Genomic DNA, 15,175 nt, shown 5'->3' with positions numbered 1-15,175 from the left:
ATAATAATAATAATAATAAAAAAAAATAATAATAATAATAATAATAATAATAATAATGGTAGTAATAACAGTAGTAAAAGATGATGGCGAGATAATGAAATGCCGGGTATTAATTATAGTTAATAATTATAGTAAAAAATGCAAATAATTATTTTTTAAAGTTGCAAAAATTATTGGAAGCGAAAAATAGGTATTTCGGAGGAAAGGTGGGACAAAATTGGGTGTCAACAAGTAAAATACTGCGTTATAGGTGAGAGAGAAGATAATCACTATGAAGCAAAGAATATACACCTAAACTTAACGATACATTACGGTTAAGTGCTTTAGCGCAGTATTTTACTGCGCTAAAGGTACTTTTGTAACTATTTTTTTTGTTGGGGTATTTTGGTTCAAACAATTTTTTTTGAAGGCATTTTTGTTCCGTGTCCCTCCTCCTTTAATCCCCTCTTAGTTCAGGGCCGGAACCAAAATGCCCAAAAAAAAAAACAGTTTCGACCAAAATACCCTAACAAAAAAAAATGTTACGAACGACTTTAGCGCGATGAAACGCGCTATATTGTTGTTGTTTTCTTTTTTTCTTGCTCTTTTGGTTAACCCTTCTTTCGTTACACTTTTAACGTACTTTGACTATGATTAATCATGCCGGGACCCTTAAACTTCAATATTTTATATAGAACCCTACTTATTTTTTGCGATTAATTAGGTAGGATCGACACATCAAGGATATACAAAAGTTCGGATGATCGTTTTAGAGGTTGAAAAGTGCTCGAACGTCATTTCGTTCAAGGCTCGGTGACATTAGCTTGAAGTTCTTTACGAATACTTAAACTTGTTCATTAATAATTAATCAAAAAGTTAGTCAAAATGGCAGCATTCCATAAAAAAAAAAAAAAACTTAATTAAATTGCATCATTCATAACCTTGAGTAGATGAAAATACTTAACACACTAATTAATTAATAAGAAATAATGATATATTAAACTTAAAACTAAAATCACAACATTCTTGAGTAGATGAAAATACGCAACATACTAATTAATGCCTAAGAGCATAATGATATTAAACTTAAAACTAAAATCACAACATTCTTAATCATCATCGAGTACAAGTCCTCAATATTGTCCTCGAGAAAAATATTGGCGGTTTCTTAAGACAATCTCATATCCCGCCTTAGTTCTACAATCGAAAAAATTTGAAATAATTGTGATTTATAAGAAAGGATACCATGCTTGAATTTTTCTTAGTAATGTGTATGACGGCAAGCTTGAAGTTTGGAAACTAGGAGAGGTAGTTAAAGGGCAAAATTGGAATTTGAGGAATTTGAGAATTACAAAAATAAGATTCATAGCCAATTCACAAAAAAAAAAAAATAAGAAAAATTAAGGCCCAAGCCGATGTGGGTCTCGGCGTCAACTACAAGATTCAAGCCCATAATTAATTATTTCCATGTGCTAAATTATATTAAGGAGTCGTTATCATTAAGAAGTTTCAAGAAAATCAAAGCAAGAAGAAAGAACAAAAGAGGAGCCATTCGGCCCTAGACATGACAAAAGGAAAAAAAAAAAGAAGAAAATTTCCTAGCTTTCAATCAAAATTGTTGTTCCAAAAATTGTTATCTTGTGATAATCCTCCTAAGTTGAGGGTCCTCACAACCTGGTGTAATTGTTTTGGAAGGAAGAGCCTTTGTTTCTTCAAGTTGACAACTTGGTTAAGTGAAGAAGCACTCGACTGGAAAAAGGTAAGAATCAATTCCTTTTCCTTATGTTATGAAGGTTTGTTTGTGTTGTAGTATGTAGAAATGAGTAGACGCGTGAAAAATAAGAAGTTTGCCATGTGGGTAAGAAAAATGGCATGTGGTCGGTGTGTGTATATATGTTGTATATCTAGGTGAGTTGAATTATGTGTTGTGTTCTAGTTGTGGTTATGGTGAAATTTATATTGGAAATGAAAGTTGAATGAATTGCATGAAGTGGAAAATATAGGTGTTCGTGTGGTACCTTGGAGAAATGAGAATATGAATTAATTTTGTTTGATATGTTGTTTTGTTGTTGTGAATCTTATTATGTAAATGAAGGTAAAATGACGTAAGTTTGCATTGAAATGGAATGTGAAGCTTATGTGTTTTATATGATTTTTATGACCTTATGGAAACTAAGTTGCTAGGGTGTAAATTATGATGATTGAGTTAATGGAACTAGAAGGTGGAAACATATTATGAATAAGTATGCCAAAAATTAGAAGTGTTGGATGAATTATGGCTTTTATGCGGAAAAGTTTGTATATTTCGTATATCTTGAGAATATATTGTGAAATGCTATGAAATACTCCAAATTATATTGTAATGACCTTGACTAGTAATGAATGAGAGCATGTTTGGTATTGATTTGAAAGTGTGAAGTATATAAATGAGAATTATGGCATTATTTTAGAAAGTAGACTACATTGCGTTATATTGTGATTTTAATCCATATTGTTATTGTTGTTGGTGTTGTTGTTGGGTTGTGATTCAGGACACATTGTTAGTTAAAACACATTGATGCTATGTATAGGAAACCGTACGCCCCAAAATTTTGTAGAAAAGTATAAGTTAAGATTCAAGTTGTAAAGGCTTTGAAATTGCTAATTGGTAAACATGACCATATTTGTAGATTTTTGATGAAACTAGAATAGAAATTGGACGAGCGTAAAGCATATCACTGTATGTAAAGTCTTGCCCTTCATTCTTTGGCATGTACTAGTGTGACGAAATAAATAAGCCCTCGAATCATCGCTCTCACAATCCGGATTGAAAATGGCTCAAAATCATTCTTTCAAGATTGAACCGTCTTTTTACCTTTTGACGGCAAAATCCACTATATGCACGCAATCTCCATAAATGGGTAGAACACCCTAAGATGACTATGGACGACTCCATAGTTTATTATCCATAATTTACGTACTCCACCGTGGATTGGGTCCGAGTGTGGGCCCACAAAACGGATGTTGTTTCTCGTAAAACATAAATTGACTCCTTTTTGTCCAATTTTTATAAAGAGCTCTTGTAAACTGTGTCTTGCTACCATGATAAGTGTTATGACATCAAGAGCTTTAAATATGAATCATAAACATGCTCGGACACCTTGAATAGGATATAATGCGCTATGCGTCCATGTGTGTGCGTATCTACTTACGGGGGCGTACGAAAAAGAAAGAAAGGATAACCTTACATACCCTTTTTTTTTTTTTTCGGTTTCATTAAGATCGACTGTCGGTACGTAACCATATGGTTTCTCAATATCGTCGTTAGACCTCACCGTTAGCCATGAGCGCCAGGGCCGATTCGAGCGGTTCGTAATCTCTGAGAAATTGTTCGCGACATTTCCCATAAAATGTGCGGGTCGGGAATTGTTCCCATGATATTATGATACGATTATGTGATATTATGGGCAGCCATTCCAATGGCATCAATAATGATTTGATTCTAATATTAGTAACCACTTTATACAATTCGGCGATGTACCGCGTTCATTGAATCAACCGGGATCGTATAATCAAGTGATATATGTGATCTCACGTACGAGTACTAATCTGCGCATGCGTTGATGCGAGACTAAAAACATTTGGATAAGGATCAGCAAAATTTTCCAAACAATCCAAACCGTATACTCATTATTCACAGAAACCTTACGAGGTTTGGCTTTGATTAAGCGTCTTTCTTACACCCCTCGCGCCTCGGACTGCTTACGACTTATAGCCACACCGTTCATAAATTTCAAACTTGTGCTTCAAACCACGTTACATTCTTCCTCCGATCCATATTGAAACTTCTTGGATACACCGTACATCATTTTTCATCAGTAGATTTTTCCTGCACGCTGCGTGTGTACTAAATAAAATTAATCCTTTTCTGCATAATGTGATTCTCATATTTGATTCGATTATGTATATTATGTTTCCGTTCCTTTCATACATCGGTACATTCCCCGTACAACTTTTCGTTCTGTAAATTCGTTACATGCCGCGGTACAGACGCTCCGCGTGATACTCCACACTTAGGACATCGGTTTTCATCGAAGAGCTCGGCGATCGGACAAGCGATCATTTTTGGTATATATAAGATTGTTTTATGCTTTGTACATATGGTCATTTGGGTACGGCTAGGATAATGTCCGTCTTCGAACAAACGCATGTTGGGAGGGCACCGTAGACATGTTTGTGGGTTGACAGGTTGCCGTTATTAGTAGAGATGTTAGAAGAAAATATTTTTTTGATGGGTTCATGATCTTTTTTTATTTTTCTAAGTGGTTATGTAGGTATACGTGTTTGTGCGATGAAGTTCTTCCGTATGAATCTATGTATGTCTAAAATGGAGATGATTTAATTAATCATCTTTCTAATCGGACGGTGGGCGTGCATGGGTGTCCGGTTAGGACACCGTAGCGGCCTTGGCCGGGTTTGATAAATAATTTTCTAATTTCACTTAAGTTCTCTCTTTTTCATGATGCTTGTTCTTCTACTAACTTTCTTTTTAAATCTACATTTTTTCGGCATTTACTCGCAAGTTTCGCACCTACCCGAGGCATGGTTAAACGAGTACCTTGTTGGTATTGGAGCGTTGAGATTTTTCAAGTCACGAACAATTTTGTCCTTGGCGTCGACGTGACCATTCTCGCCGTAAACCGCAATAATATTCCCGCGGATTCAATATTTCGGTTATAAAATCATCATTACGCTCTATTAGAAGGTGGGGATTTAGCTCATCTAGTTTGAAATCACTAGTATCGCTCGAAAAAGCGCTATGATTTGAACTCTCATCATCATTGCTATTTGGTTCTTTTGGAAGGAGTAAACACCAAAAACCGAGTTTCTACTACTCGACATTGAATATGGCGTAGTCTAATAACAAAGAAAAGAGCTACTTATATAGTTAAACCCCAGTACCCACAGGGGGGAGGGGGAGGGTCTTTATGACCCTACCTACTTACCTTATTGTAAGAAAAAAAATGTTAATCTTCATCGGACATTTCCACACCGAATCCTACTTGGATCTAAATCTTGTGCTACCATATATATATCATATTCTATCCTATGGTAACGTATTTGCATCCGATTGTTCTCTTGCGAAAACGATTAAGAGCCAAATTAAACTCTTGTGGAGTTCGCGAGGGCATTGACATAGCACGTTTTTTTGGGCGTTTAAGCCCTATTAAAGCTAACTTTTGCTCCAAATCTTTCCTAACACGCCAATCCCAATCCTCCTCTCGTCATTTTATTATTGTATTCTCGATTGAATCTATCGTTAGGGTTATTTGAGTAATGAAAAATCATCATCGTCTAGTTCCCGTGTCCCTACCAATTGCTTCAAATATGTTTATTCGGAGTGAACGATATAACACGGCTAATATCTCTAAATTGGTCAAAAAATGACATAGTAGCTCAATTTGTGTGCAATGTTGTGTGGTTGGTAACAACTATTCGTCAAATTACGTTATATAAAGTTTGATTCGAATCATGACGTTTTTTCGTTTGACGATTGAGGTGACAATGGAGCGATTGTATAGCGCAAGAAATAATGCGTTATGACGATAACGCGATAATTTTCGTTATACGCGTGTAACCAGAATTACTGCGTTATACTGTCATAACGCATTATTTTACTGCGCTATACAACTGAACTGTAGTATAACGCATTTATTTCATGCGTTATGCATCTCTCCACACTTATTTTGATTAGACGTAACACTATAATTGCATGCATGCGTTGGTTGGTTATAAATACCGAGTTCGTATAACGCAAAAAAGCAAAAAATTCAAGTTTCATCTAATTTTCGTTTTGTATTCCTCCAAAAATTATTCAAAATATGGCGTATGTTCCAAGAATTAAAAAGTTTCTTTTATTGGGACCGGATAAATTATATTCGAGGAAAATAATTTACGCTATGATTCTTCCCCAAAATACCATGTTAAGTTTTCACTTGACTTAAAATTCTCAAAACTACTCCAAGCCTTATATAATAGACTACAAGTTAGTAGAAGTGATTTTTTGATCTAAATATAATTGGAAAATATCCAACGTCATTTACGCCGCAAGGTGTAACTAGTTATGGTCGTTGGTACATTCAAGACGATGAATCGTTGATCGATTTTTTGAAGGCGCCTTATGATTATAGGAAATGCATAGCTTTAAACGTCCTTGAAATGTATATAAAGAAGGTCCCCATTAATCGACTTGAATTCATGGCTTGGGCTCCTCGAAGCCCAAATAGACCTCGTTCGGAAGCCCGTCTATAATTCAGGGCCTAAGTCACTCCAAATCGAACCTACTTATCAACACAATTACACGACATGAGTACCTATGAAAGCATTTTGACTAGCCAAATGCCTGCGGATAGTTTAAGTCAAAGAATGTTCATTTTTTACATTTTTATTATTAAAAATTCATTTTATTATTATTATTATTATTATTATTATTATTATTATTATTATTATTATTATTATTATTATTATTATTATTATTATTATTATTATTGTGTAATGGCACTTCAATGCTACTAATGATGTTGATTATATTATTTAGGGTTATACACTCGATATGGATCATATCGGACGGTCTCCTCAATCGAATGGATGGATGAATCAGTTGGAACATCCTCGGCCTATCCAACAACTCAAAGCGATACGATCCTTCCTCAAGTTTCGGTCAGCATTCTGATTACTATCTGTGACGTCTATTTTTTTTTAACATCAATAGTGTTATTTGATGTGTAGTAGTTAAAACACCTTAATTTCTTGTAGGGAGAATATGGTGGTTGCACCAAATTATAGCAAAGGCGTTATGGATGGTCAGTATTATCCGAATTATATAGTGACATCACCCGAGCGAATGATAGCGAGGAAATACCTAATGCGGAGGAAAGTGACGATGAGATTGAGGTTGGAACTAATTGTCAACATCAAGTGGTGAACGTTGCAAGACATGATGAATGCCATCAAAGCCTATGGTGAGGACCGAATTACAAAGACCGTTTGAACGACGACGGTCGACTCGGTTCGGCGCAAAGCCAATTTCAACAACAAGAGTCGACCTCCGATTCAATGGCATTCCGATGAGATCGTATCTTGATCATCTTCAAGATCGCCCAGATGCCTTTGTCTTTACTAGGGATGATGATCATGATAAGCAAAATTTGTGGAAAGAGTTGTTCGGATTCAAAACAAAAGGCTCATATTGAAAAGGATGATTTTCGCCGAAAATCATTACAAAGTACGTTAAGATTTATTGCATCCAGGGATGAGGGAGTTTAAAGTTGACGATTTCACACGAAAACTTTAGCTTATTGTCCGGCAAGCGAAAGTATCATTGCTGCGAATGGATGTCTGCGGTAAGGAAATCGTCGAGCATGTGGATTATTTCAAAGTTCTACACAAAGTTAATAATTTGGTGATAATGGGACCTCCCGACGATCACACAGAATTCAGATACTAATTTGATCACAAGTGTATTGCTGGCGACATTAGAGAAAACCCAAGGTATCCCCTTCGCCTAAGTTTACTTTATTTTTCAGGTTAATATAATGTTCCTCGTTTGCTATATGTCGATATTTCAAATTTTCCAGGTACCCTATTAAAGATCGTATTAGAGTCATTGTGAAAAGTATATAACAAAACTGGCATTAGAGGAAGGCGTATTCATGAAAGGCAGGCTACTTGGGCCAGTCTTCGCAATTGGGAGGGTTTTTCAAGACGTCATTGAGATACATGGCGCTTGCCAACACTTCAATCATGGTATCACAGCTGAATGTCAAATCAAGCCTGGCGTGTTCTGCATTGGTTTTTGATTTGTACTGGCCTTCAAACGCATGACAGATGGGTTTGCTCATCGCTGCCCCAGAATATCAATGTACGGAACACATGGCATCGAAGTTAGCGACATAAAACAAGCATTGCCAGCTGAATGGATGCAACGGAGCTATATTCTCTAGCTGCGAATCGCGTTTTACCTACATTAGTACGCCGGGTATGTTTTTTGACTACTTAAGGTAACACGTTATTAAGAGATAACGGGAATATGTGTGATATCGAGGCAATGCGCATATGTACAATATGTTCAATTTGCGGGGGTAACCACCACTTTGCTTACCATCGTTATTGTTTAAGGCATTTGAGGCAAACTCAGCAGGCATATCAATCCCGGCACTTTGCAATTGGATGTGGGCGGCCGTGACCGTAGCATCAGAGAAGCAGTTTAACCACAACATGGACATTATTAGGCGGGCGAATGAAAAGCCTTCCACCGTTAAAACGCAATTGATAAAGACAAATGTACATTACACCAGGATGGAGGTAGTCGATGGGGTATGCGACAACAAACGACTCCGGAGTCATTCAATGGCTTGTTGAATACTTGCGACGGGACACCGTCAACAGTAATGACGAGAATGACATTTAAGCGGTTGTGGAGCGGATGATCGGTAGGATCAAAAAGAAGCCAAAACACACGCAGCGGAAAGGTCTGGATGGATGCCAAAGCGTTAAAACTATTAAGATACCACAATATAAGGCTCGGAAACATGATGGGATGGAGTACACCCTGGCAGAGCGCATGTTACAACTCTGACAAGTGTGCACCAAGGTAAAGGAGGTAACGTTCACACAATTTGTGAGATTCCAAGAACACGCACATGCTGCAAGTGGTAATCATATCATGCACCATGTTCTGCCTTCAAGTGTTTTATCACAATGGGAAAAACCTCCTAAATACATGGCCGAGGAATATACGGTTGAAATTATGCAGCAACGTATGCGGAAGGTTCTACCCACTTGGTAGTGAGAGTTATTGGTACAGGATCCATTTTCAATGGTTACAAATAAAGCATTTATCCGTAAACTCGTAAAGAATGCATACTCACGTATTCATAATGAAACGGATGTTCACGGGGGAGATACACTCGAAAATGCTCATTTTGCAATTATGTTGCTTTATGATAAGCGTAAGTGTCCCTTACGACACCAGTGGTCCAACCATATCTCGGCTGTTGAAGTATTCTCGTGGTGGGAAACTTAGTGGGCGTGGAAGTACCTCTAGCCGGTGGTGGCACATCTCAAGCGGTGGGCGGGAAGATCAACTCAAGGGCATTAATTGATGAATGTTTTTAAAATTTTTTTTCTTACTTTGATGATTGTATTTTTAAAAGTTTGGGTTTCTTATTAATGAATTAGTATGTTAAGTATTTTCATCTACTCAAGGTTATGAATGATGCAATTTAATTAAGTTTTTTTTTTTTTGTATGAATGCTGCAATTTTGACTAACTTTTGATTAATTATTAATGAACAAGTTTAAGTATTCGTAAAGAATTTCAAGCTAATGTCACCGAGCCTTGAACGAAACGGCGTTCGAGCATTTTTCAACCTCTAAAATCTGGGTCATCCGAATTTTTGTATCCTGATGTTGATCCTACCTAATTAATCGCGACAAAATAAAGAGGTTCTATATAAAATATTGAAGTTTCGGGGTCCGAGAAGCATGATTAATCTATGGTCAGCAGTACGTTAAAAAGTGTAACGGAAGAAGGGGTTAACCAAAAGAGCAAGAAAAAAAAAACAACAACAACAATATGCGCAAGAATTTCACGCTTACAAATAGCTTAATAACAACTGAAACCGTCTCCGTTAACTCTTTAGGTACGCGATAATTTCATCGCGCTAAAGGTGTTTTCGTAACATTTTTTTTTTGGAGTATTTTGTCGAAATGCTTTTTTTTTTGGGCATTTTGGTTCCTTGACCCTCTTAGTTCCACCATTGTTGCCCAACTTTTCTTCAATTTTCAAATTTGAAAACAGAGCTAACCATCATTTTTTATCCACAACTCACGTTTGAAAGCCCTTCACAACTTCTTCACTTTAAAATTAACACCAGGACCTCCCTTTCCAGTTTTCATCATCAAAGCATTGTTACAGTCGAGTACCATGCAAAAATAAAGACACACAAAAATCAGTATGCTCGCCGAAAATTAGTTCCTCTCACCGCGAAACACAATCTACTATTTTATGTAGGTATCTTACTTTGTTTTTCTTGATAGAAAGAGATGAGAGGAGGGGATAGAAAAGAGAAATTTTTTTTAATGAAGAAGATTGGACGACGAACTTTGGGGTGGGGCAGCATGGAGAAGACGGTGCAAGGGGGTTGGGAAATTATAAGAAAACTAATTTTATTATTTTAGGTATTAGCTTCTTTTTTTACCCTTACGTGTACAGTTTTTTATATTTTTACTGACATGTAAATTTTTTATTGGTTTTGTTTTTAGTTTCTAAAGAGAGTAGCATCCACGCACCAAGATTAGTTTAAAAGTATGAAATATGTGTTTAATAGACACACTTTAATAGATATTGAAGTGTCTAATAGGAACAAGTCATAATTAAAGTGTCAAAATGAAATTTTCTGACAACTTTGAGGGGCTGCCTATGCATTTGGCCTTTTAAATATTTCTTTGAAAAAGTAAGATATTAATCAAGGCAAAAGTCATAGATAGCCCTCTAAACTTTTTCACATTTTTCTCGGCCCGCTACCTAAACCGAGGGTTGTACCTATTGGGTACCTAAACTATCCTGAATTTATACCACATAAGCACCTTTTTGACAATCAGGAAAAAATATAAAGAGAGTGTAGTCCACTCATGGATGATGTGGCAAAACTACGAATTAAATGAGGACACGTGGAAGTTAGACTAAAAAAAAAATCATTGAATAAAAAATAAAAAAATAAAAACTTTTTTTCTACACCCCCACCCATCTATCCAGCCATCCCCCATTCTTTTTCTCCATTCCATTTGATCCATTCACCGGAAATGGTGGAGTTTCACCGGAAACAATGGGCTAGCCCCAAACTCATATATACCAAATCTCTTCATCCCGCTAACTTCACACAATTCGAACTCAAAAATCCCCATTCGTAACCGCAAAGGAAATTAGAAATCCAACCATGGTACAATTAGAAAAAACAGAAATCTATTTTGATATTTTTGTTCTTCTTGTGTTGTGGGTTATTTAAGGTTTGAGTGCTTTGACAATCTCAAAGAAAGTAACTTCAGAGTCGTACTAATATTGCCGGAAAAAATGGATTTACGCTGAAAAACTTTTTGACCCAATTCGATTTTTATTTTTCTGATGAACTTCTCTTCTGCGGCCTTAATGGAAATCTTTGCCAGTCAACTCTTTCGATCTTTTCTATTTTAGCTAGCCAACTTTTTTTAATTGGTGCTCCATTTGCCTTAATTTATTTTAACTCAATACAAAATAAGATGAAAAATATTTATAAAATTTGTAGTCTTAAGCTCTTAAACATATCATGACATGTTTGTGGATATAATTTTTTTTTTTTTTGAAATATATGGCCCTAAATGTGAATTGGATCACCTCTAGTCGATACGTATTTTTTTGGGAAAAGGACACTATGTGTCCACCCAGCCAAACTAATCCCACATTTAATCACTGTTTGGGTTTAATTCCACTAGGTATCCGTTCAGCCCAAAATAATGCCAAAACCACGGCCTACCAAAATAATCGGGTTGGCCGCCAAATGTCGCCAAAAAATTAAAAAAAAAAAAAGGACTTTTTATGGCGACTAAGTCAAGTCACAAAAAGTCGCCACTAAAGGGTTCTTCAAAGATATATACATATGTTGGAATTATATATACACTTTATATACAAGAATTATACATTTTATATACATATGCTGGAATTAATCATACATTTATTATAAATAAATTATATGTTAATTATACATTTATTAGACACATATTATACAATAATGATATGATATTTATTTTTAACATATACAATAGTGATACATATTATATAACACAATGATACGGTTTCTATGATACATTTTTTATACGTATGACACACTTTCTATACAAGACGATATAGTTATATAATACATGTCGAAATTATATATACACTTCTATACAAAAATGATATATATTATATACAAAAATGATACAATTTTCTATTCTATAATACACATTATATACACAAATGATACATATTATATACAAAAATGATACATACTTTAGTGATTCATATTTTATATTTTTTATACATTACAAATAGGTAATTATACATATTTTTATACACAAACGATACTGATTATATACAAAAATGTCTCGCAGTTTTTTGGGATATTTCTTACTAAATATACACATATTATACATGTTTTGGGATATTTAACCTTTAGTGACGACTTTTTTAATTGCCACTAAAAAGCCTGATTTTTCTAACAGCCCTTTAGTGGCGACTTTTAGTCGCCACAAAAAGTCTAACTTTTTAAAAAAAAAAAGTGATGGGGCTGTTGGACCACCCAGTCTTTAGTGGCGACTTTTTAAGCCTTTTTTTAGTCGCCACAAAAGGCTTGTTACAGATTTTGGCTACCAGAGGGGAATAATTTATGGGCTAATTTTTGGGTTTGGAAATAGATGGACCAGCGCATGGGATTATTTATGGGAATTTTTACGCGTTATAGCTACTTCTAATACATAATTAGTGGTAATAACTACCTTTTATTTTAATTACTAATAATAACTAAATACTTTTCTAATTTAACTATTATAGCTACACAAAGTAATTTTTGAATTATCATTTCACAAATACACCTAAAAATTAGCACCCCCAATCCTATATTCTTTTAATGGTAACAATATTAATCACTTAATATACAATTCTCTCTCCTTTTTCATAAATTCTTACCTTTTATGATCGTCTTCTTATCTCTTCACCCTTCCGCAAAAATTTCACTTCCATTCTCACCAATCAAGAAGATTCGTCATATTCATTCTTTTCTTTTTTTTTTCAAAAAAAGGAAAAAGAAGCCTTAAAGTACTCACGTTTTATCCCATCTCCTTTGTTTCGTGAAATTTTCGCTATTTGTGTTATTATTCTTCCACAAAATCAACTTGGTGGAAGTGATTGTTTTTGGGTCATGGTGGTGGTTATGGCGGCGCACACGAGAGAAGGGGAGAGAGAAAGTTTTTAGGATTTTGAGAAGACGAAGATATAACTACCAATTGTTGTGGTTGGTGGTGTATTTTTGTAAGTTTTTGTATATATTTGTGTATTTTGTTCAAATTAATTCCATCAGTTCATCTAGTTTCAAATACATGGGTGACGCAAATACATGGTAAGTTTCCTATATATTTATGTATTTTGTTCAAATTAATCCCATCAAATACATGGGTGATACAAATTGTTACTCACACAAATACATGAGATTTAATATAAAATACATGGGTTTGACCGAAACTTCAAATACATTAGTTATGCTATCAAATACATGGGTAAATAAAAAACTAAATCAATATTGAAAACATCAAATACATTACCACTAAATACATGGGTGATGCAAATTGTTACTCACACAAATATATGATATTTAATATAAAATACATGGAATTTGATTGGAAACGTCAAATACATTAGTTATGCTATCAAATACATGGGTAAATAAAAAACAAAATCAATATTGAATACTTCAAATACATTGGTCGTTGATTGATCGTGTTGTTTTGAAATCACATAAATACAACTTGAATAGCATCTAAATTTGTGAAATCAAAAGGGTGTTTTTGCATTAAAATTGATGATTGATCGTGTTTGTTTTGTCAATGTATTTTGAGAGGTGTTGAAGATTTAATTTGAAATTTGAATTTTTACGTTTGAATGTGGAAGAATGCATGGTTTGAACGTGTAAGGAAAGATTTTGCGGAAAAGAAGGTAAAAAATATCTTAATTTCTCATTTAATACCACCATTAAGTAAGAAATTAAAAGAGCATTCCTTTTTTTTTGCTCATGTATTTGCTAGAAACAAATACATGCGAAAACATACACAAATCGGTGATTTTTAGCTACGAATGGTAATATTAAAAATCTACAAATGGTAGGAAGCCTACAATAAGGTAGTCATTTGAAAGAAGCCATTTGTGTCCTTTCCCCTATTTTTTTTTTAAATTTTAATTTCACATGTATTTGATTAAGTTAAAACTTCTCACATATAAATTCTCCATTCATTAAAATTAAGTAAGATATTGGCAGTTTTCAATATAATATTCTACTCCAAGTGATTACCGAAACAAAAATCACAGTTGAAGAAGCTGAAAAAAAGAAGGAAAAATAAACCAAATAAGCGAAGGTGCAACAAAAAAGGAAGAAGGAACTGCGGTGAGCGTGGATCGAACACGCGACCTTCAGATCTTCAGTCTGACGCTCTCCCAACTGAGCTATCCCCGCAAGCTTACCATGCGTTGCCCTAATATATACTACATTCGTTTCAATTTATATGAATCTATTTTCTTTTTAATCCGTGCCAAATAAAATAATCCCTTTTCATATTTGGAAATAATTAACTTTTATGCAATGATTTATAGCCACAAAAAACATATGTGCCTCATTTTACACCACAAGTTCAAAAGTCTTTTTTTCCTTAAACTCCGTGCCCATTTAAACGGGTTCACATAAATTGAAACGGGGAGTATTATATAGTTTGACTGGGCAAGAAGTTTAAGAAATAAAGGAAGACTTTTAAAACTTGTGATCTAAAACAAGTCATAGATATTTGTATTACTGTAAATATTTTATTAAGGGTAAAAATGAAAATTTTAAGTGAAATTATTTCTACATATAAAAATGTATTTTTTTTTTTTTTTTTGGATAGACTAAAAATGAAAGTATATCAAATAAATTGAGACAGAGGAAGTAATTACTAACATCTCAATTTTAACGAGCTGAGTGTTATCCCACACACCATTAGTATAGTTTAAGTATTGGATTATGTAATTTGTAGTTCTAGTTAATGGTCAACTGGTAGTTTTTTGTTCTCAGCTGTTGGCTTTCGAACATATATAGTTGCCATTGCCAATTCAGAGATATTGAGAAATTTGGCGAACGATGATTTTGCTTATTGCTCGGTTTTGATTTTAGTTGTCAATAAGAAGATGAATAATCTCTGCCTAGGGATATATTGGGATGGTTGGAATTTCTAGCAATACCCTTAATTAGATGTTTAGAAAAGTATTTATTTTATTTAAATTAGATTTTTAGTGTCAATCCAACACAAGTCCTTTTTTAAATATTTTTTATTGTTTGCAATTGATTTTTTTTTTCTTTTCAATATTCAATATTTATATATTGACAACAGTGTATCAAACA

At 34.4% G+C, this 15,175-nt stretch overlaps 1 non-coding gene across 1 annotated transcript; it reads right to left on the bottom strand.

Moving 5' to 3' along the window:
* Positions 1-14,184: 14,184 nt before the first annotated feature.
* On the bottom strand, positions 14,185-14,257 carry TRNAF-GAA (transfer RNA phenylalanine (anticodon GAA)). The gene has a single exon. It is a non-coding gene; the product is annotated as a tRNA-Phe (tRNA).
* Positions 14,258-15,175: the final 918 nt, after the last annotated feature.

Source organism: Lycium ferocissimum, chromosome 6, assembly GCF_029784015.1.
Source record: "Lycium ferocissimum isolate CSIRO_LF1 chromosome 6, AGI_CSIRO_Lferr_CH_V1, whole genome shotgun sequence".
In the NCBI taxonomy this organism is placed as follows: Eukaryota; Viridiplantae; Streptophyta; class Magnoliopsida; order Solanales; family Solanaceae; genus Lycium; species Lycium ferocissimum.
The sequence above is the reverse complement of the archived record's forward strand: the minus strand, read 5'-3'. Positions and strand labels throughout refer to the sequence as shown.